A 22,023-nucleotide genomic window follows, 5' to 3' on the forward strand; every position below is an offset into this window, starting at 1 on the left:
ATCTGGTCTATTCTTTTCCATCACTATTTTAAATCAAATAGAATTATGGTCGCTGGCCCCAAAGTGCTCCCCCACTGACACCTCAGCCACCTGCCCTGTCTTATTTCCCAATAGTAGGTCAAGTTTTGCACCTTCTCTGGTAGGTACATCCACATACTGAATCACATCCACATACTGAATCAGAAAATTGTCGTGTACACACATAAGAAATTCCTCTCCATCTAAACCTTTAACACTATGACAGTCCCAGTCGATGCTTGGAAAGTTAAAATCCCCCACCATAACTACCTTGTTATTCTTACAGATAGCTGAGATCTCCTTCCAAGTTTGTTTCTCAATTTCCCGCTGACTATTAGGGGGTCAATAATACAATCCCAATAAGGATATCATCCCTTTCTTATTTCTCAGTTCCACCCAAATAACTCTCCTGGATGTATTTCCAGGAATATCTTCCCTCAGTACAGCTGTAATGTTATCCCTTATCAAAAATGCCACTCCCTCTCCTCTCTTGCCTGCCTTTCTATCCTTCCTGTAGCATTTGTATCCTGGAACATTAAGTTGCCAGTCCTGCCCATCCCTGAGACACGTTTCTGAAATTGCAATGATATCCCAGTCCCAAGTTCCGAACCATGCCCTGAGTTCATCTGCCTTCCCTGTTATGCCCCTTGCATTGAAATAAATGCAGTTTTATTTATTAGTCCTACCTTGTCCCTGCCTGCCCTGACTGTTTGACTCACTTCTGTTCTCAGCTGTACCTATCTCAGATTGATCTCTTTCCTTACTATCCCCCTGGGTCCCACCCTCGCACCTTACTAGTATAAATCCTCCCAAGCAGTTCTCGCAAATTTCCCTGCCAGTATATTAGTCCCCTTCCAATTCAGGTTCAATCCGTCCTTCTTGTACAGGTCACTTCTACCCGAAAAGAGATTCCAATGATCCCAAAAATCCGAATCCTTGTCCCAGACACCAGCTCCTCAGCCATGCATTTATCTGCTTTAACCTCCTATTCCTGACCTCACTAGCTCGCAGCACCTGGAATAATCCAGATATTACTACCCTTGAGGACCTCCTTTTTACATTCCTATCTAACTCTCAATATTCTCTCTTCAGAATCTCATCCTTTTCCCTTCCTGTGTCGTTGGTTCCAATGTGGACAATGACCTCCTGCTAGCCCCTCTCTTCCATTCTGTACCCTCTCTGAGACATCCTTGATCCTGTCAAGGATCCTTGTCCTTAATGTATTTGTAAAAACCCTTTGGATTCTCCTTAACCCATTTGCCAAAGTTATCTCATGTCCCATTTTTGCCCTCCTGATTCCCCTCTTAAAATATACTCCTACTGCCTTTATACTCTTCTAAGGATTCACTCGATCTATCCTGTTTATACCTGACATATGCTTCCTTCTTTTTCTTAACCAAACCCTCAATTTGTTTAGTCATCTAGCGTTCCCTACACTTACCAGCCTTTTCTCTCACCCTGACAGGAATATACTTTCTCTGGATTCTCGTTATCTCATTTCTGAAGGCTTCACACTTTCCAGCTGTCCCTTTGCCTGCGAACACCGGCCCCCAATGAGCTTTTGAAAGTTCTTGTCTAATACCGTCAAAATTAGCCTTTCTCCAATTTAGAACTTCAACTGTTATATCTGGTCTATTGTCTTCCAGCACTATTTTAAGACTAATAGAATTATGGTCGCTGGCCCCAAAGTTCTCCCCCACTGACACCTCAGTCACCTGCCTTGCCTAATTTCCCAAGAGTAGGTTAAGTTTTCCACCCTCTCCAGTAGGTAAATCCACATACTAAATCAGAAAATTGTCTTGTACACGCTTAACAAATTCTTCTCCATCTAAACCCTTAACACTATGGCAGTCCCAGTTTATGTTTGGAAAGTTAAAATCCCCTACCACAACCACTCAGTTACAGATAACTGAGATCTTACAAATTTTTTCTCAATTCCCCACTAACTATTAGGGGTCTATAATATAATCCCAATAAGGGGATCATCCCTTTCTTATTTTTCAGTTCCATCCAAATAACTTCTCTGAATGTACTTCCGGGAATATCCTCCCTCAGCACAGCTGTAATGCTATCCCTTATCAAAAATGGCACTCCCCCTCCTCTTTTGCCTCCTTTCTGTCTTTCCTTAGCATTTGTATCCTGGAACATTAAGCTGCCAGTCCTGTCCATCCCTGAGCCATGTTTCTGTAATTGCTATGATATCCCAGTCCCATGTTCCTAATCATGCCCTGAGTTCATCTGCCTTTCCTGTTAGTTCTCTTGCATTGAAGTAAATGCAGTTTAATTTATCAGTTCTACCTTGTTCTCTGCTTTGTCCCTGCCTGCCCTGACTGTTTGACTCGCTTCTTTTCTTAACTGCACCAGTCTCAGATTGATCTCTCTCCTCGCTATCCTTCTCCCAGACACCAGCTCCTCAGCCATGCATTCATCTGCTTTCCTGACCTCACTAGCTCGTAGCACTTGGAGTAATCCAGATATTACTACTCTTGAGGACCTCCTTTTTACATTCCTATCTAACTACATTCTCCCTTCAGAATCTCATCCTTTTCCCTTCCTTTGTCGTTAGTTCCAATGTGTACAATGACCTCCTGCTGGGACCTCTCCCCCTTGAGAACATTCTGCAATCTCTCTGAGACATCCTAGATCCTGGCACTAGGGAAGCAACACACCGTTCTGATTTTTTGCTGCTGGCCACAGAAACGTCTGTCTGTGTCTCAGACTAGAGAATCCCCTAAAACAATCAATTCTTGGAAACTGACGTAAACTTCATTGCATTAGAGACAATCTCGATACCAGAAACTTGGCTGTTTGTGCTACATTCTCCTGAGAACCCATCACCCCCTACATTTTCCAGAACAGCATACTTGTTTGAAATGGGGATAGCCATAGAAGACTCCTGCATGATCTGCCTACATCTCATACCCTTCCTGGAGTTAACCCATCTATGTGACTGTATCTGTGACTTTTCCCCCTTCCTATAACTGCCATCTATCACATCCCCTTGCTCTTGTAAATTCCTCATTGCCTCTAACTGTCTCTCCAACTGATCCATTCGATCTGATAGGATTCGCAACCAATGGCATTTATTGCAGATATAATCCTCAGTAACCCATAAACTCTCCCTAAACTCCTACATCCGACAAGAATGTAGGACATCACTCTACTAAAGGCCATTTTTGCTTTTTCCAATCTACAGACCCAGAAAATTGCACTGTCTTATTCTTCTACAAAACACTGCTCCAGGCTAACTTAATATTTATGGCTTATATTTTTAAATTTAATCAAGAGGCATATCACAATAAAACATACAATCAAGAAAGAATTCACTCTACTCACTACTGTAGACTTACTGTAAGGCCACACTTAAAACTATTCACTTATCTGTTTCTGTGCTGTGACCTCTCCTAAACCAGTTCCTCCAAGATCAGTTGTGAATTTCTAATTTTGTTAATTTTCCCAGACACCCTCTGATGTCCAGCGATACATGAATTCAACCAGCAAAGGCAGTAACTGCGCAGGTTCACTGCTGCGTCAGTTAGCAATGTGGGTTTCTTTCTCTCTCTCTCTCTCTCCTGCACTGACCTCACCATGTGTTGTCTTTGTCTGTTCCTCTCCCTTTTAAAAGTGCTGTTGTTTTGACTTCTTTTTCTCCAAAGTTCCAAAACAATGCAATTGTTGCTTCTGGAATTCAAGGAAATCACCTCCAACATCTAAAATACCTCAAAAAAGGAGCAGCTTGTTACAGCCAGAAATGTTTCTTGTCCTCCATCTTGGATAAAAGGCTTTGGGATTTTCCTGGACCCTGCTCACTATGGATATCTCATGACCCCTTTTATCCCTCTTAATTCCTCATTTCAGATTGGACCTACATTCCCGATATTCTTCCAAGGCTTTGTCTATCTTCAGTCACCTAGGCCTTATATACACATTCTTTCTCCTCTTAACCAGTCTCATAATTTCACCTGTTATCCATGGTTCCATAATCTTGCCATTTCTATCCCTCATTTTCACAGGCACATTTCTCTCCTGAACTCTAATCAACCTCTCTTTAAAAGCCTCCCAAATATTGAATGTGGATTTCCCTTCAAACAGCTGCTCCCAATCTACATTCCCCAACTCCTGCCAAATTTTGGTACAGTTAGCCTTCCCCCAATTTAGCAATTTTCCTTTAGTACCACTCTCATCTTTGTCCAAGAGTATTCTACAATGTACAGAATTGTGATTGCTATTCCCAAAGTAATCCCCCACTGTAACTTTAACCACCTGGCCAGGAGTTGGAGTATTTACTCCAACTTCCCGAGTTGGAGTATTTACATACTGCTCTCGAAAACCCTCCTGGATGCTCTTACAATTTCTGCTCCATCCAGACCTCGAAAACTAAGTGAATCTCAGTCAATGTTGGGAAAATTAAAATCTCCTATCACCAACACCGTATTGCTCTGACATCTTTCTACGGTCTCTCTACATACTTGTATCTCTATCTCATGTTCGCTGTTGGGAGGCCTGTAGTACAATCCCAACATTGGTACCACACCCTTCCTATTTCTGCGCTCTCCCCAAATTGCCTCACTGCTCAAGTCCTGCATTGTGCTCTCCTTCAGCACAGTTGTGATATACACTTTGACCAGTAATGCAACTCCTCCACCCCTTTTACCTCCCTCTCTATCCTCCCTGAAGCAACAATATCTTGGGATATTCATTTGCCAATCATGCCCTTCCCTCAACCAAGTCTCAGTAATAGCAATAACATCATACTCCCAGGTATTAATCCATGTCTTAGGTTCATCCGTCTTACCTACTATACTTCTTGCATTAGAACAAATGCACCTCAGACCACCTGTCCCTCTGTGTTCATCATCTGCTCCCTGCCTACTCTTCCCTGTACTCACACTGACTTCATTATCTAGTTCCTTACAGGCTTTAGTTACTACCTCCTTTCAGTCCACTAACTTCCTCATTTGGTTCGCATCCCCCTGCCACATTTGTTTAAACCCTCCTCAATAGCGTTACCAAAAGCACTCTCAAGGACATTGGTTCCAGTCTTGCTCAGGTGTAGACCATCCAATTTGTAAAAGTCCCACCTCTCCCAGAACCTGTCCCAAACTACCATAAATCTGAACCTCTCCTTCCTGCACCATCTCTCAAGCCATGCATTCATCCTGACAATTCTCCCATTTCTACTCTGACTACCTCTGAGGTCCTACTTTTTAACTTGTTCCCCAACTCCCTGAATTCTTCATGTAGGACCTCATCCCACCTTTTACCCATATCATTGGTGCCTACAAGCATCACAACAACTGGCTATTCACCCTCCCCACTGAGAATTTTCTGCAGTCAATCCGAGACATCCCTGACCTGTGCACCTGGGAGGCAACAGGAGTCTTGTTTACGACCACAGAACCGCCTATCTACTCCCCTAACGATTGAATACCCTATGACTTTTGCCCTTTCACTCTTTTTCCAGCCCTTCTGAACAGCAGTGCCATGAACCTGACTACTGCTGCCTTCCCCTGTGAGCCATCTCCCCCGACAGTATCCAAAACGGTATACCTGTTTTGGAGGAAGCAGGAAAATCGACATTTTGGGCAAAAGCCCTTCATCAGAAATGAGGCTGGGAGCCTCGGGGGTGGAGAGATAAATGGGAGGGGAATGGTGCTGGGGAGAAGGTAGCTGGGAGTGCAATAGGTGGATGGATTGGGGGTAAAGGTGATAGGGTAAAGTGGATAGGTGGGAAGGAAGATTGACAGATGGGACAGATCATGCGGATGGTGCTGAGCTGGAAGGTTGTAACTGGGGCAAGGTGAGGGGAGGGGAAATGAGGAAACCGGTGAAGTCCACATTGATGCCATGGGGTTGGAGGGTCCCAAGGCGGAAGATAAGGCGTTCTTCCTCCAGACGTCGGGTGGTGAGGGAGTGGCAGTGGAGGAGGCCCAGGACCTGCATTTCCTTGGCAGAGTGGGAGGGGGAGTTGAAATGTTTGGCCACAGGGCAGTGGGGTTGATTGGTGCGGGTGTCCTGGAGATGTTCTCTGAAGCGCTCTGTAAGAAGGCGTCCAGTCTCCACAATGTTGAGGAGACCGCATCGGGAGCAACAAATACAGTAAATGACATTGGTGGATGTGCAGGTGAAACGTTGTTGGATGTGGAAGGCTCCTTTGGGGCCTTGGATGGAGATGAGGGAGGAGGTGTGGGCGCAGGCTTTGCAATTCCTGCAGTGGCAGGGGAAGGTGCCAGGACGGGAGGGTGGATTGTTAGGGGGCATGGACCTGACCAGGTAGTCACGGAGGGAACAGTCTTTGCAGAAAGCGGATGGGGTGGGGAGGGAAATATATCCCTGGTGGTGGGGTCCTTTTGTAGGTGACGGAAATGGTGGAGGATGATGCGATGTATGTTGAGATTGGTGGGTTGGAAGGTGAAGACCGGGGGGTTCTGTCCTTGTTGCAGTTGGAGGGGTGGGGTTCGAGGGCAGAGGTGCGGAAAGTGGATGAGATGCATTGGAGGGCATCTTCAACCACGTGGGAGGGGAAATTGCGCTCATTAAAGAAGGAGTCCATCTGATGTGTTCTGTGGTGGAACTGGTCCTCCTGGGAGCAGATACGGTGGAGGCGGAGGAATTGGGAATACGGGATGGCATTTTTGCAGGAGGCAGGGTGGGAGGAGATGTAACCCAGTTACCTGTGTGAATCAGTGGGTTTGCAGAAAATGTTGATGTTGAGTCAGTGACCGTTGATGGAGATGAAAAGGTCCAGGAAAGGAAGAGAGGTGTCAGAGATGGTCCAGGTGAATTTAAGGTCAGGCTGAAATGTCCACCATTTCCTCCACCTACAAAATGCAAGATGAACATTAGATTTGAAATCTAATAATATTGGGGAAGAAGCTGTTCTTGAACCTGTTGGTGTATGTGTTTAAGCTTCTGTATCTTCTTCTTGACAGAAGAGGTTGGAAGAGATTATAACTGGGGTGCGAGGAGTCTTTGATGATGTTGGCTGCCTTTCCAAGGTAGCAAGAAGTGTATTTGGATTCAATGGATGGAAGGTTGGCTTGGGTGATGGTGTGGGTTGCGTTCACAACTTTCTGTAGTTTCTTACAGTCCTGGGCAGACCAGTTGCCATACCAAGCCGTGGTGTATCCGGATAGAATGTTTACTATGGTACATCTGTAAATGTTGTTGAGGGTCCTTATGGACATGCCACATTTTCTTAGCCTCCTGAGGATGAAGAGGCATTGTTGTGCCTTCTTGACCATCACATCAACGTGGGAGATCCAGGACAGATTGTTAGTGATTGTCACTCCCAGGAACTTGATGCCGTCAACCACGTTCACCTCAGCTCCATTAACTTAGATGCTGGCTCATCCTCCTGCTTGGTTTGTGAAGTTGATGGTCAGCTCTTTAGTTTTGCTGACATTGAGGGAGAGACTGTTATCTTTGCATCGTGTCACCAAACACTCTACCTCTTTCCTGCATTCTGTTTCAGTATTGATTGATATCCAGCCTACAACAGTGGTGTTGTCAGTGGAGTTCAGATGAAATTTGACCACACAAAAAAGTCATGAGTGTATAGCGAGTAAGCATCTCTGTGGGGTGCTGGTATTGAGGATTATCGTGAAGGAAGAGTTGTCGTCTATCTTCACTGATTGTGGTCTGTGAGTCAGGAAGTTGACAATCCAGTTGCAAAGGGCAGAGTAGAGACCTAGGCCTGGGAGTTTGGAGATTAGTTTGTGAGATTATGGTGTTGAAGACGGAGCTGTAGTCAATTAGTAAAAGCCTGATGTAGGTATCTTTGTTGTCCTGCTGTTCCTGGGATGAGTGTAGTGCTGGAGAGATGGCATCTGCTGTGAATCTGTTGTGAAGTGATATTGCAACAAGATTTCAGGAATTATTCTGTCAGTGAAAAAAGCACAAGCATCCGAGAGTGCTCCTTACCTCTTTGCAAGATGTAATGCATTAATGCAGACAAGCAATTTCTGTGTGCGGTAGCAGACCATCTGATGACAAAGCCTGGTATGTGGGGGTTGGAGTAAGGACATGGGAGAAGGTGCTCTGGCACTAAAATTATTAAGCTCGATATTGAGTCCTGCAGGCTCCCCAAGTGGAAAAAGAGGTATTGTTCTTCCAAATTGCACTGAGCTCCGCTGGAGCACTGCAGCAAGCCTGAGACAAAGATGTGAGCCAGGGAACATGGTAGTGTGTTAATGTTGCAGGCAAAAGAAGCTCAAGGTCATTTTGGATTTTCAAGAAAAAGATTGCAATTTGACAGTTCATATCCAATTGCATGAATCAATATTTTGAAGGTGCAGGAATGATTCATTTGAATTTAAAATTTACATCCAGAAGTTGGAAGAGGACAGGCAGTAATGTTGGGAAAAAAGTGAAAATTGCATTTTATTCATTCTAGATTGAAGGGGAGTCATTTTGGACTCAAAACATTAATACTGTTTTTCATTCCAGAGATGCTGCCAGAGTTATTGATTTCCTCCAGAATTTTCTGTTTTTACTTTTAATTGAAGACATATAGTTTGAATTTATTTTAACTGAAATATAACCGTTAAATGCGATACTTTTTAAAAAAAACTAAAAATGTCTTTGGAGAATCAAGTCTAAAACCTGATGTTGAGTGATTAACTTCACCCAGAATACTTCTCGCAAACAGAAAGTAATTATTCTAAATTTGGTTCCTAACTGCCATGACTGAAGTTAATTCCTTGCTGTACCAGGTTTGTGAACTTGACACATTCTGAGCTGGCAGCTTTTCAATTTGCTTCTCAGTGGAAATGACAATCAGAGTACATGTAGTTCCACTGTGTCTTCATTGATAAAATGACATCAATGTTGACCCCCAAAATTTCTAGGTTTTTAAAAATTCATTCTTGGAATATGGGCATTTGAGGCTGTGTCAGCCTTTTTTGCTTATCCCTAATTGTCCTGGAGAAGGTGACAGTGAGTTGCCTTCATGAACTGCTGGTAGTCCTTGGAGTATCGGGAAACATAGAGTGGTGTTAAAATAAAAGTGCAAGGATTTTAACTCAGTGACACGGTAGGAATGACAATATATTTCCAAGTCAGGACAGTGACAATTAGAGAGGAACTTGCAGATGGTTGTATTCTTGCACATCTATGACCCTTGCCCTTCTCGGGCACCATATTGGCTCAGCGATTAGCGCTGCTGCCTCCCAACGCCAGCAACCCAGGTTTGATTCAAGTGTCAGGCAACTGTCTGTGTGGAGTTTACGCATTCTCCCTGTGTCTGCATGGGTTTCCTTCCACAGTCCAAAGATGGTGCAGGTCAGGTGAATTGGCCATACTAAATTGCTCATAGTATTAGGTGCATTAGTCAGAGTGAAATGGGTCTGAGTGGGTTACTCTTTGGAGTGTTGGTGTGGACTTGTTGGGCCAAAGGGCCTATTTCTGCACTGTAGGGAATCTAATCTAATCTAGATAGTAGAGGTAGTGGATATGGAATTTGTTTTCCAAGGAGACTTGATGAATTACTTCACTGCACCTTGTAGGTGGTGCACAATGCTTCCACTGTGGTGGTGAGTGAAATTCTGAGGAGGTGGATGGAGTGCCAATTAAATTCAATCACTCTTGTGTTCCAAATTAATTCATATAGTTCATATTAGATAAAGCATATCACACATGAATTGGTACGGTGAACTGACCAATGATATTTAAAGATGATTGAATTAATTAGAGTTTGCTACAACCTGAGTAATGACATTTTGTTTTCGTCGGTGTGATAGTTCAAGAGCTGCAAAGTGGGACTAAATGAAAAGGCCCAGGGCATCATTTCCAACTGCCTGCAGTTTGCAATGAGCAGTGAAGTGAAGCTGCTCATTACCAACATTGGAGAGACCTGCCCAGAAAGATCTATGCAGCTATGTGGCATAAATTTCAGCCTTTCTGGCATTCACTTCATTCTGGCACCAACTTTAGGGGATCTCTGGTGTTGAATAACAGTGATGTGAGGCTAAGAAGTTCAACACTTTAACAAAGGTTTGACTTTTTAACAATATTTCAGGAGGTGAAATAAAATTTTGAACTTGCGCAATGTTGAAAGTGATTTTTTTAAATTCGTTCATGGGACGTAGGCATCACTGGCTAGGTCAGCATTTATTGTCCATCTCTAATTGCCCAGAGAGCAGATAAGAGGCAACCATATTACTGTGGGTCTGGAGTCACATATAGGACCAGACCAGATAAGAATGACTGTTTCCTTCCCTAAAGGACATTAGTGAACCAGATGGGTTTTTTTCCAACAATCGACAACATTTCATGATCATCATTAGACCCTTAATTCCAGAACTTTTAAAAACTGAATCCAAATTCCACCATGGAGAGATTCAAACACTGGTCCCCAGAATATTGCCTGAATCGTTGGATTAATAGTCTAGCAATAATACCACTAGGCCATTACCTCTCCAATATGCCATAAGCTAACTTGAAAACATCTTTTATTTTAGAAAGAACTATATAATGTTTATCGTTGCAATGGAAACATTTAGCAGACTGCATGATAAAATGAGTTTTCACATCCCTACCTGGAACAGCCTGGGAGGTGGGGTCAGACAGCATAAAATTAGATGAAAAGTTGCTGCCAATTTCACCCAATCAATTTTTATCATCTTTTCCATGTTGAGCATCTGGATCGCAATGCTCTGAATAAAAACAATGCCTCCTTGGTTCTTCTCTAGATGTTCCATCAACAATTTTAATCTTACAGACAATGAGTTCTCGACCAGTTCACCAAGTGGAAAAAGGTTTCCATACCTTAACACACCCCATCCCTTTTTCTATGTTTTGCTGTTGCAATGTAGTCTTCTGAAATATCTGCACTCTTCCAATTCTGAACTCTTGTGCACTCCTGTTTTTAATCCCACCATCAATTCAAGCCACACATTCTGCTGACTAGATATTAAGCTCTGGAATTCCCTCCCTAAATCTCTTCACCTGTAAACTTGTCTCTCCTTCTTTCGTATGATCCATAATATCAATTTCATTGACTGAGGTATGGTGACCTTTCCTTTATGTCATTATCTGGCTAAGTGTTGAATTTTGTTTGATAATACTCTTTTAAATCACTTTGGAATGTTTTACCATAGTGTTGCAAAAAACAGGTTCTTTTTGTTGTTCAATGTTTGGAGATTCTCCCTAAAGCACCAAAATGCCTTCTCCAAGAATTATTCGATTTTTCCCATCTTCTATCAACAAGCAGAGGTGTTTATGAATTATCTTTTTTTTTCCTATTGTAATAGGCCATGGTGTGCACACCTCAACTCTCTGTTTGTAAAGTTAATTTTTAAATAGCCTGCAACAAACTTTCTTGAGAGTTATTCCTGCATTCAAACCTAGGGGAAGTTTTGCCAGAACACCCACACAAACATACAAATAAGAAAAAAGAAAAAGGGGAAAGAAAAGGATTATAAGTAAGAATAGATTTAAAACTCAAAAGGTTTGGTCATTAATTTGCATAAATTTTAACTGAATCCAGAAAGTCAGTATTCAATCTAGGTTCCTTTCCATTGATGTTTTGAGTTTAGGTGGGTGCAGTTGGCTGAATTTACAGTATTTCTGTTGAAGTTAACATAGGCACAGTGAGATGAGGCTGATATCCACTTTTTGACAATTACAGGGTTTCTTCCAGAAACCAGGTTCCAATGAGGTTGAGACCTTGGGCAGGCATAGTTCTGGCTGTAAGGTGAGCAGAGTTCAGATTCTTAATAGACGGACTCAATATTCACAGAAAAACCACATCTTACCAGATTGAAGCATAGGTTCAGGAAAAGTACAATAAATCTTTTTTCAAAAACCAGGAGATTTGGTTATGTGACAGGGATTCTGGATGAATCAGTTCCAAAATAATGGAATAGTTTTGATAGTTTTAACCAGGGTCATTCATCCTTGTATGAGATAGCTGTGATCCATTTACGCTACCTGAGGCACAATGTGTCCATAGGTCTCCGTTTGTTCTCAGTGTTAATGGGGAAACATCTTACCTGTTTGTAATTTGCTTGTTGACTGTAAGGTCCACACAATGCAGGGATGTGACATTCTAGGAGAAGGTGGCTTTAGTTTTCATCCTTTGTGATTTCTGCTGGAACTGTCCAGAAAAATGTAGAACTTGCCTCACTTTATTGCAAGTCGTCATATTTTAATCCAACAAAATCTATTTTTAAAGTTAAACAAGAAAATATACTTTTCAAAACAACTTATGACCATGTTCAAGTACTGGGAAACCTGGTACTTGGCAAACTGAAGATTTTTCTACACAATCCTTGAAAGGAGGCAAAGTGTAGAGTGCCAAAAATGATCAGATTGTTACTCTCTAGGAAAAGGAGAAGCAATAATGATGCAGATTATTCAGTTTAAAACAGGAGATTTAAAGCTGGAAATACATTAGATGTCATATTATAAGCAATATAAAAGATCACAAGTCACAACATTATAATTCTATCTGATATCTCTCTCTTTTCCAGATTTCTCAGTTTTGATAATATAATTTAATGCATTCAAATCAATATTTCCACAAACTGAAATGACATTAAGGGCAGGATTGACACATTTTGTTTGTCCTTTCACTGTATTCCAAGCTCTTTTAATGATGGAATATGAGTCAAGCAAGTTTTTTCTCAGCCGCACCTTGCTTGTATAATAGACTTTCAGAACCGGTGTAATGTAGGTAGAAGGTCAATGGCCTTTACCACTCCGCCAGGGTGAGTGCCATCATCTTCTCTCTGCTACCTCACACTCTATCTCTGCTAATGCTTCCACCTCCTACTAAGCCTCATGATCTACCATACTCACTGATGTATACAGCACCCTTGCTCACCCTCACCCATTCCTTACTGTGACATCACTAACTCTGCATGCCATCCGAGCTGCCTACTCATCAAGTCAGAAATCTCACTAAGTTAAAGCTGGACCACCCACTTTCATCTTCTGTTACACCTGCTACATTCTCATTACAACAATAAAACAGTTCATAATAGGGCAGAAAGAGTCATAACTTTGCCCATCATTCAGCTCCTTACCATATATGAGGAGATGATCCTAACTCTGACCATCCTGAGCAGGCACTGGACAGGTACTGAGGTTGCTCTTGACTGACTGTGCCAGGATCCCCTGCTTGAAGGCTATCTTCCTTGACTGGACTGATGCCCCCCAACAACTACATTTTGCAGAATTATTTTTGCAGATGCATTTTATTTTGCTCAAAATGTGCAAAATCTGCAGGCAGATAATGCAGGCATCAATCCATGTAATATTTTATAAATTCCACTTTAGAATAGAACCAAATTGGGATACAGAGAGATCTCTAACCTCACAACTTTAATACATTATCTGAGCTGAGATATCAGTTTTTTTTAAATAAAACCTTAAATTATTTCAAGAAAGTGACTTAAAAGAAGTTCTGAGTCTTACATGTTAATGAACCAAAACCTGCAACCTATTCTAAAAGATGAAAGACTTAACAGCAATCTAGGTTTGTTCAATATATCATTTCAGTTGCATGACACTGTAATCTTTTGCTATAAATTCTGTGCCTTATGATCCTTGATGAAGGAGCAGCGCTCCGAAAGCTAGTGCTTCCAAATAAACTTGTTGGACTATAACCTGGTGTCGTGTGATGTTTAACCTTGTCCATCCCAGTCCAAAACTGGCTCGTCCAAATCATGACATAGAGATATACAGCATAGAAACAGACCCTTCAGTCCAAATCGTCCAGATATCCCAACCTAATCAAGTCCCATTTGCCAGCACTTGACCCATATCCCTCTAAACCCTTCCTATTCATATACCCATCCAAATGCTTCTTAAATGTTGCAATTGTATCAGCCTCCACCACTTCCTCTGGCAGCTCATTCCATACACGTACCACCCTCTGTGTGAAAAAGTTGCCCTTGGGTCACTTTTATATTTTACACCTCTCACCCTAAACATATGCACTCTAGTTTTGGATTCCCCCACCTCAAGGAAAAGGTGTGTGTTTGTGTATTTTTGTTTGGGTTTCAGAAGATCAACAGTTTCAAATATATTTTTGTTGGCAAAGAGCATCACAGAAACAGCAGGGAGAGAAAATGTGCAAGTCATGAAATTGGTGCTGTACAAATGTTGCAAGCCAGTGAAAAGGGATTAATGGCTTAATTGAAGGTGCAAATGCATCACATGATAATGATTTCCTGGAATTGTTATGGTGGTTACTATTGGATGCAACATAACAAAACACAGTACAACAGAATGCAATATATAATTAGCTCTACTTTAGTAGTCATCTCACCATTTATCCAATCTCAAAGTAGAATTGGTAACGGGTCATTACTTCACAGTTTGTATCATTCCATGCACTACTGTTTTGAAAGTAATATTTCTTTGTATTTCAAGCAGATCTGTTTTTTTCTTGTCATTGGTATATCGCTGTATTTTTATACCACATGAGTTAAAAGTACAGTTTAACAATTCATTGATTTCTGTTTATTAACCAGCAGTTACAAGTTCCTCTCCCTACCTGTATCATGCAGGGGAAGATACTCAACCTGTGACAGCATGAATACAAAATGGGCAGGCCATCAACACGGCACACCCAATCCTGAGGGCAATAGAACATGGAGTATGTTTGGATTGTGCCCCCTGTCAATACGATGGGGATGCCATTTGTGTTATTCAGATTAATTATTGACAGAGTGATCACTGTGGGAGAGTGGGTGGAACGGGAATTCAGGCAATGCCATCATCGTTTAAGGGCAGACTACATTTCCTACATGTTGTATGCTTCTGAATCAAAACTTGAACTAGAACAGACAACTGCCAATATGGGTTCTATGAGGATTTCTTGATCCCAGTGCAGGGGATTTCAATGATCCCAGAGGCCCTCTTCTGGTTAAGGATGTCATACATGGCAATAGTAGACAGAGGTGATTGAGTTGACAAAGAGGCATATGGTGTGCAGGAACTGATAAGAGCATCAAGAATCATTAATGATCTAACCACAGCTGATAAATGCAATGCATACTCACATTTCTCATTCTTTCCCATTATCCTTGCACTATCTGCAGTCCCAGGACTCACAAGCCTTCCTTCTGCCATTCCCATCTTCTTTATTGAACCACCTTATGCTGTTGTTTGCACACTGTAGTGATACTGTTATCCGTGTTACTCTCATCTCTTCCCCACAATTGTACACAATTCTACTCTGACGCATACATCTTCACAAACTCTTGTCAGGCCATGCATCTTCTTGTCCCACAAAATGATAAAATAGCAGGGAAGTAAAGACCTGCCCACATTTCAAATGCAATAGCCTTGGGGGAAACCACTTTTAATGTAGGGGGCAGAGGATAGACCAGAATTTTTAAAAATTCACTCATGGGCCATAGGTACTAATGGCTAGGCCAGCATTCACTTTCCGTCCCTAGTTGTCCTTGAGAAGGTGGTACTGAGATGCCTTCTTGTACTGCTGCTGTCCATGTGCTGTAGGTTGACCCACAATGCCCTAGGGAGGGCAGCAACTGTGAAGGAATGGCATCGTGAATCTCCTCTGCACCCTCTCTAGCGTAATCACATCCATGGATTGTGTGGTGACCAGAGCTGCTCGCTGAATTCCCTATTATGGCCTAATTAATGTTTTATAAAGTTGCAACAAGACTTCCCTGCTCCTATATCCGACACCCCTGCTAAAAAAGGCAAACATCTCTCATGCCTTCCTCATCACCCTGTGCTGACAAATTCAGTGATCAATGGACATGCATACCAAGGTCCCTTTGTTCCTCAGTACTTCTTAGGAATCTACCATTCACTGTGTATGTCCTTCCATTATTAGACCTTCCCAAAATACATCACCTCGCATTTAGCAGGACTAAATTCCATCTGCCATTGCTCTGCCTAGTTTACCAGCTGATCAATATCACACTGTAGCCTGAGATCAGCCTCCTCACTATCAACAACATCCCCAATTTTCATGCTATCTGCAAACTTACTAATTATACTTTCTACATGCACATCCAAGTCATTGATGTCTGTAACAATGGTCCCAGCATCGATTCCTATGGTAAAGCACTGGTTACAAGCTTGCAATTACAAAAACAACCCCCACCATCATTCTTTGCCACTTATTTGCAAGCTAATTTGGGATCCAGTTTGCCAACTTGCCATGGGCTCAAACCTCTTGGATCAACCTTCCATGTAGGACCTTGTTAAATAACTTACTGAAGTCCATGTAAACCATACCAAGTTCATTACCCTCATCTATATATTTAGTCACCTTTTCAAGTAAACTCAATTAAGTTAGTCAGACGGGAGCTCCCTCTAAGAAATCTGTGCTGACAATTGTTGAGTTGACTAACACTGGCCTTCCAAATTTTTTCCAATAATTTCCCTACACTGATATCAGACTAACTGGTCTGTAATTTCCTGGCCTATCCCTGCTGCCCTTCTTGAACAAAGGAACCACATTAACTGTCCTCCAGTCATCTGGCACTTTACCTGTGGCCAGCAAAGTATTAAATATATCTGCCAGGTCCCAGTAAAGGCAGATATAAACATAAGAATTGGAAGCAGGAACAAGCCACTCGGCCTTTTATATCAGTTCTTTTATTCAATAAGATCACAGCTAATCTGATTCCTCCACATTCCCACCTACCTCCAAAAACCTTTCACCCTCTTGCTTATCAAGAACTATCTACTCTGCCTTAAAACATATAACATCTTGAAAATAAGGTACAAAAGTCTCTTGAAAACCTTTGACCACTATGAGGAAAGCTATCCTCCGATCTCTGTCTTATTTGGGTGACTCGTTATTTTGAAATAGTTACTCCCTACTTCTATATTCTCCATCCTTTGAACATGCACTCTATCAGGATCTCATAGTATGTTATATGTTTGAATCAGCTCACTTCTAACTCTTGTAAACTCCAGCAGATACAAGTGTAGCCAGTCTAACATCTACTCATAAGATAATCTGCCATCTCCAGGTTTTAGTTTGGCAAACATTCTCTGAACTGTTGTCAAGGCATTTACATCATTCCTTTAATAAGGAGACCAATATCCTGTTATTTGATGCATAACATTCCTACTTTTGTATTTAACTCCCCTCACAATAAACAATAGCATTCTCTCAGCTTTTCAAATTACTTGCTGTAACTGCATACTAATGTTTTGCAATTCATGCACTACGACACCCAGAACTCTGCAATCTCATACCATTTAGATAATTTGCTTTTGCTGTGATTCTTCCTATCAAAATAGACAGTATTACATTTTCCCACATTTTCCAGACCGTTGTCCACTCATTAAACCTGTTTTTTTCAATAATTGCTTACAATAACTCCCCTAACTGATGTCAGACTAACTGGTCTGTAATTTCCTGGCCTATCCCTGCTGCCTTCTTGAACACAGAAAGCACATTCGCTGTCCTCCAGTCGTCTGGTACTTTACCTGTGGCCAGCAAAGTATTAAACATATCTGTCACGTCCCAGTAAAGGCAAATATAAACATAAGAATTAGGAGCAGGAACAAGCCACTCAGCCCTTTATATCCGTTCTGTTATTCAATAAGATCATGGCTAATCTGATTCCTTCACATTCCTTCTAAAAATCTTTCCCCCTTTTGGTTATCAAGAACCTATCTACCTCTGCTTTCAAAACATATTTGTTTTGACAAGAGTCATTTTTGGCCTCCTTATGCACTCTTCACAAAGTATCTTTCTACATATTTTTGTTTCAGCAAATTTAATGGTCATACTATCCCTTCATCCAAATAGTAAAACATTGAGGCCTCAGAACTGAACCCTTTGGCATATTACTCATTTCTCCTTGCAAACAGAAGATGACCCTTAACAATCTTCTCTCTGTTGTCTGTTAGTTAGATGATCTTCTATTCATGTTGCTATGGTACTCCCAATACCATGAATTTTTATTTTCTGCAAAAAACCTTTGTTCTGGCACCTTAACAAATGCCTTTTGGAAATCTAAGTACAGTACATTCCCAGGGCCCATTGATCTACAGCACAAGTTACTTCCTCAAAAATCTCTAATTAATTGGTTAAATATGATTTCCCTTTCATGTTGATTCTGTCAAATAGAGTCTTACATGTTTCCCATGATAGATGTCTATTTCATTCCCTGAATTATGGCTATTTCTGGGATGTTACTTGTATTCTTTACAGCAAATACTTTTTCAATTCATCTGCTACCTCCTCATTTCCCATTATTGATTTTCCAGACTTACTTAATATAACTTCTGTTAACTAATTTTTAAAAATTTGTTAACAGAAACTGTTACTATCTGTGTTTCTGTTTTATTTCAATTGTAGTAATTGTAGTCTTCTGATCTGCCAGCCACCTTTGAATAATTATATGTTTTTAGTTCAGATTTGACACAATTTTTAACTTTATTAGTTAAGCAAGAATGATCTGTCCCCAGTTGTCTTTTTTTCCTTTGGAATATATCTATTCTGTGTATAATTCCTGTATATATCCATATAAATATCTGCTATTTATCGCATCTTCCTTGACACAATTTGCCAGTTCACTTTAGCCAACTTAATTCTTTCTGGCAGGGTGGGGTGATCTGTACTATGAGATCATTAATTGATTCAATCTCATTGCTCAATACCTGAATGAGGCTCTGTTGGCTACAGAATGTGCTGTTTTAAGAAACAAATTCAAAGGAATTCTACAAACTTCTTAATCAGTTACCATTGCCCATCTGATTATTTTCAGTTTACATGTTGATTAAAATTTACCATGATTCTCACTGTACCTTTCTTTCTTTATATTCCATTCCACCATGGTTAGTGTAGCGGGCCTGTACATTCTGACAAGTGACTTCTTGCCTTTATCATTTCTCTTATTTACTAAAACTGCTTCTACATCCTGGTTTCCTGAACATTTTGGTCAACCCTCTCTATGGTGCTAATGTTATTGTTAATTAATAGAGCCACACTCCACCTTTTCATAGCTTCCTTTCATTCCTAAATGTCCAGCACCCTTTGTAGTTTTGCTCCTTACCTGTTGTCTGACTCCAGTGCTGCTGCAGTACAGAAAGCTGGAAGAGTGCTGTAGTGCTTTAACTGTTGATACATACATAACAGTTTCACATAACACAGCCACAAAGTGTTTGTTATTAAAGAAGGAGCGTTTTAATTTTCGCGGAGACAAAGTCAGGGACATACAGCATAACGTTGTACAGAAAATCATTTTTAAGGTGGAATCATTGATAGTGGCAACCTCTTTATCAATTGGGCAACCAATGACACTCTTACTGATTACAATTATCTAATCGATTATAAATCAAGCAACAGATGATCCTTAGAAAAGAGCTTTAAAACCCTTGCTTGGTATTGGCAAGAAGAGTCTTTACAAGATTATCATATCTGATCATTCCATTGACACTTAGAAAGATAGAGAAAAGATCTGTAAGATTCTGAAGACCAGCTGAAGCTAAGAATTAATTTCAGGATTAATAAACTATCACTCATAACATACAGACAGCAACCTCAAGAGCCTATCGACCAATTTGTTGGAGGTAGTCACAGCAAAGGAGATGAATGTGATTTCAAAGAAAAGGGGAATTGTCAGAGAGTGTTATTGAGTTAGTCATCACACTCCGCATCAATTAAAGTCTTTAGGAAGGATTGTTTTGCCAAGTAAAGGTGCCATATGTTAACACGTTATTTCAGGTTGGATGTGTATGAAGCCATAGTGGCAAATGAACCACAATTACATGCTTAAAGTGCAGCCAACATCATTGCTACAGTCAGTCTTGTGCAACTCTATAACAAAGTTGCTTTGTTGCATCTATGCAAAAGCTGAGGAGTTATTCTTGACGTCTGTGAAGCACATAGGACCAAGGAAATTTGGGCATGTATGTGCAGAATACCTGGCTTTAAAGGCTAAACTATATTCCAGAACAAAACACAGATCAACAACAGGATAGCACTACACCTGCAGCAAGGAAAGTATTAAGAAGCACAAGCAAATTATTGAGACAATCAAGCGAAAAGCAAATTTCAGAAGATGGCCAAACTTTCCATGTTGTTTACTTGACAACAACGTTGATTATACAAAGTGATCAGAAACTTAATATCATTAATATCAAATGTCTGGAAAGGACAGAATGACACACACTGAAAGCTAAAATTGATGCAGAAACTATTGCCAACACATTGCCAGCAGGTATCCTGACAGACTTACACCGCAGCAAGTGATGTTCCCTGGTACAGCCCACAGGAGACCATTTCACATCATACAACAGATCATCAGTTCCATTAATTGCCGCAATCACACTGCAGTGTTAATACCCAAGCTCACCATGGTTTACCAAAATCTTCCACCTGGTTGGTATCAATTATCCAGCATTGGCAGTCACACCAGAATGCACTTGCCTTGAGATTAGAATCCCTACAGTGTGGAAACAGGTCCTTCTGCCCAACAAGTCCGCACTGACCCTCCGAAGAGTAACCCACCCAGACCAATGCACCTAACACTAGTTAGGTGGCCAATTCATCTGACCTGCACATCTTTGGACTGTGGGGGGAAACCAGAGCACCCAGAGGAAATCCACGCAGACATGGGGGGGAATGTGCAAACTCCACGCAGACAGTTGCTTGAGGCTGGAATCGAACCTGGGACGCTTGTGATGTGAGGCAGCAGTGTTAACCACTGAGCCATCATACCGCCTTGGTATAATTATAATTCATGAAATTCAAAGCATACCCATTGTGACAGAGTAGACCAAATATGAAGCAATTGAAACAGTTAATGATCTCCAAGGACTTTAAGTGAGACATAGGATGATTACATCTGGCACATTAAGCAGATTATCTAATCTACACAAAGACGGAGATATTCCTCCTGATCTGCAGGTTGAGTATCTCATCTATAAAGCTGGAGATGTTCTCGAGTCTGATCTGCTATATCTAGGCCAAAGATGAGCAATTCCAAGAACTGCAAAAGATCATTAGCCAGGAAATGGCTGGCAGTATTAATGAAACAGCTGAAATGATTTGATCATTTCGGACACGCAGATATGAATATCTGTGCATATTATGATAAGTCATTTTTAAATGAAAACAAGTTCTAATATCAAAAGTAATAACCAAAGATTATACGTCAATGTTACAACAGGGGCTCATTGGCATTGAATGCACAAGACACTGGCAATTGATTGTAGAGTCATAGAGTCATAGAGATGTACAGCACGGAAACAGACCCTTTGGTCCAACTTATCCATGCCAACCAAATATTCAAACCCAGTCTATTCGCATCTGCCAGCGCCCGGCCCATATCCTTCCAAACCCTCCCTATTCATATACCCATCAAGATGCCTTTTAAATGTTGCAATTGTACCAGCTTCCACCAAGTATGGCAGCTCATTCCATACACGTACCACCCTCTGCATGAAAATGTTGCCCCTTATGTTTCTTTTATATCTTTCCCCTCTCACCCTAAACCTATGCCCACTAGTTCTGAACTCCCCCACCCCAGGGAAGAGACTTTGTCTACTTACCCTATCCAGATTTTATAGATCTCTATAAGGTCACCGACGCTCCAGGGAAAACAGCCCCAGCCTGTTCAACCTCTCCCTATAGCTGAAATCCTCCAATCCTGGCAACATCCTTGTAAATCGTTTCTGAATCCTTTCATGTTTCACAACATCTTTCCGATAGGAAGGAGACCAGAATTGCACACAATATTCCAACAGTGGACTTACCAATGTTCTGTAGAGCTGCAACATGACCTCCCAACTCCTGTAGGGGAAAGTGAGGACTGCAGATGCTGGAGATCAGAAAATGCGTTGCTGGAAAAGCGCAGCAGGTCAGGCAGCATCCAAGGATCAGGAGAATTGACGTTTTGGCATGAGCCCTTCTCCCAATTCCTGTACTCAATACTCTGACCAATAAACGAAAGCATACCAAACATCTTCTTCACTCTCCTATCTACCTGCGACTCAACTTTCAAGGAGCTATGAACCTGCACTGCAAGATCTCTTTGTTCACCAACACTCCCTAGG

At 41.3% G+C, this 22,023-nt stretch overlaps 1 long non-coding RNA gene across 2 annotated transcripts in view; it reads right to left on the reverse strand.

The window, feature by feature from the left end:
* The window catches only part of LOC122551362, a 68,109-nt gene that overhangs the window by 36,526 nt on the left and 9,560 nt on the right, over nucleotides 1–22,023 (reverse strand). Inside the window, exons 2-3 of one of the 2 annotated variants that reach the window (XR_006312083.1) lie at nucleotides 12,012–12,115; nucleotides 6,693–6,839 (exon numbers count right to left, since the gene is read on the reverse strand). This is a non-coding gene — a long non-coding RNA (uncharacterized LOC122551362). The remainder of the gene's footprint in view (nucleotides 1–6,692; nucleotides 6,840–12,011; nucleotides 12,116–22,023) is intronic. The other variant, XR_006312082.1, reaches the window with a different exon arrangement.

This window comes from Chiloscyllium plagiosum, chromosome 1 (assembly GCF_004010195.1).
Source record: "Chiloscyllium plagiosum isolate BGI_BamShark_2017 chromosome 1, ASM401019v2, whole genome shotgun sequence".
NCBI classification, from domain to species: domain Eukaryota; kingdom Metazoa; phylum Chordata; class Chondrichthyes; order Orectolobiformes; family Hemiscylliidae; genus Chiloscyllium; species Chiloscyllium plagiosum.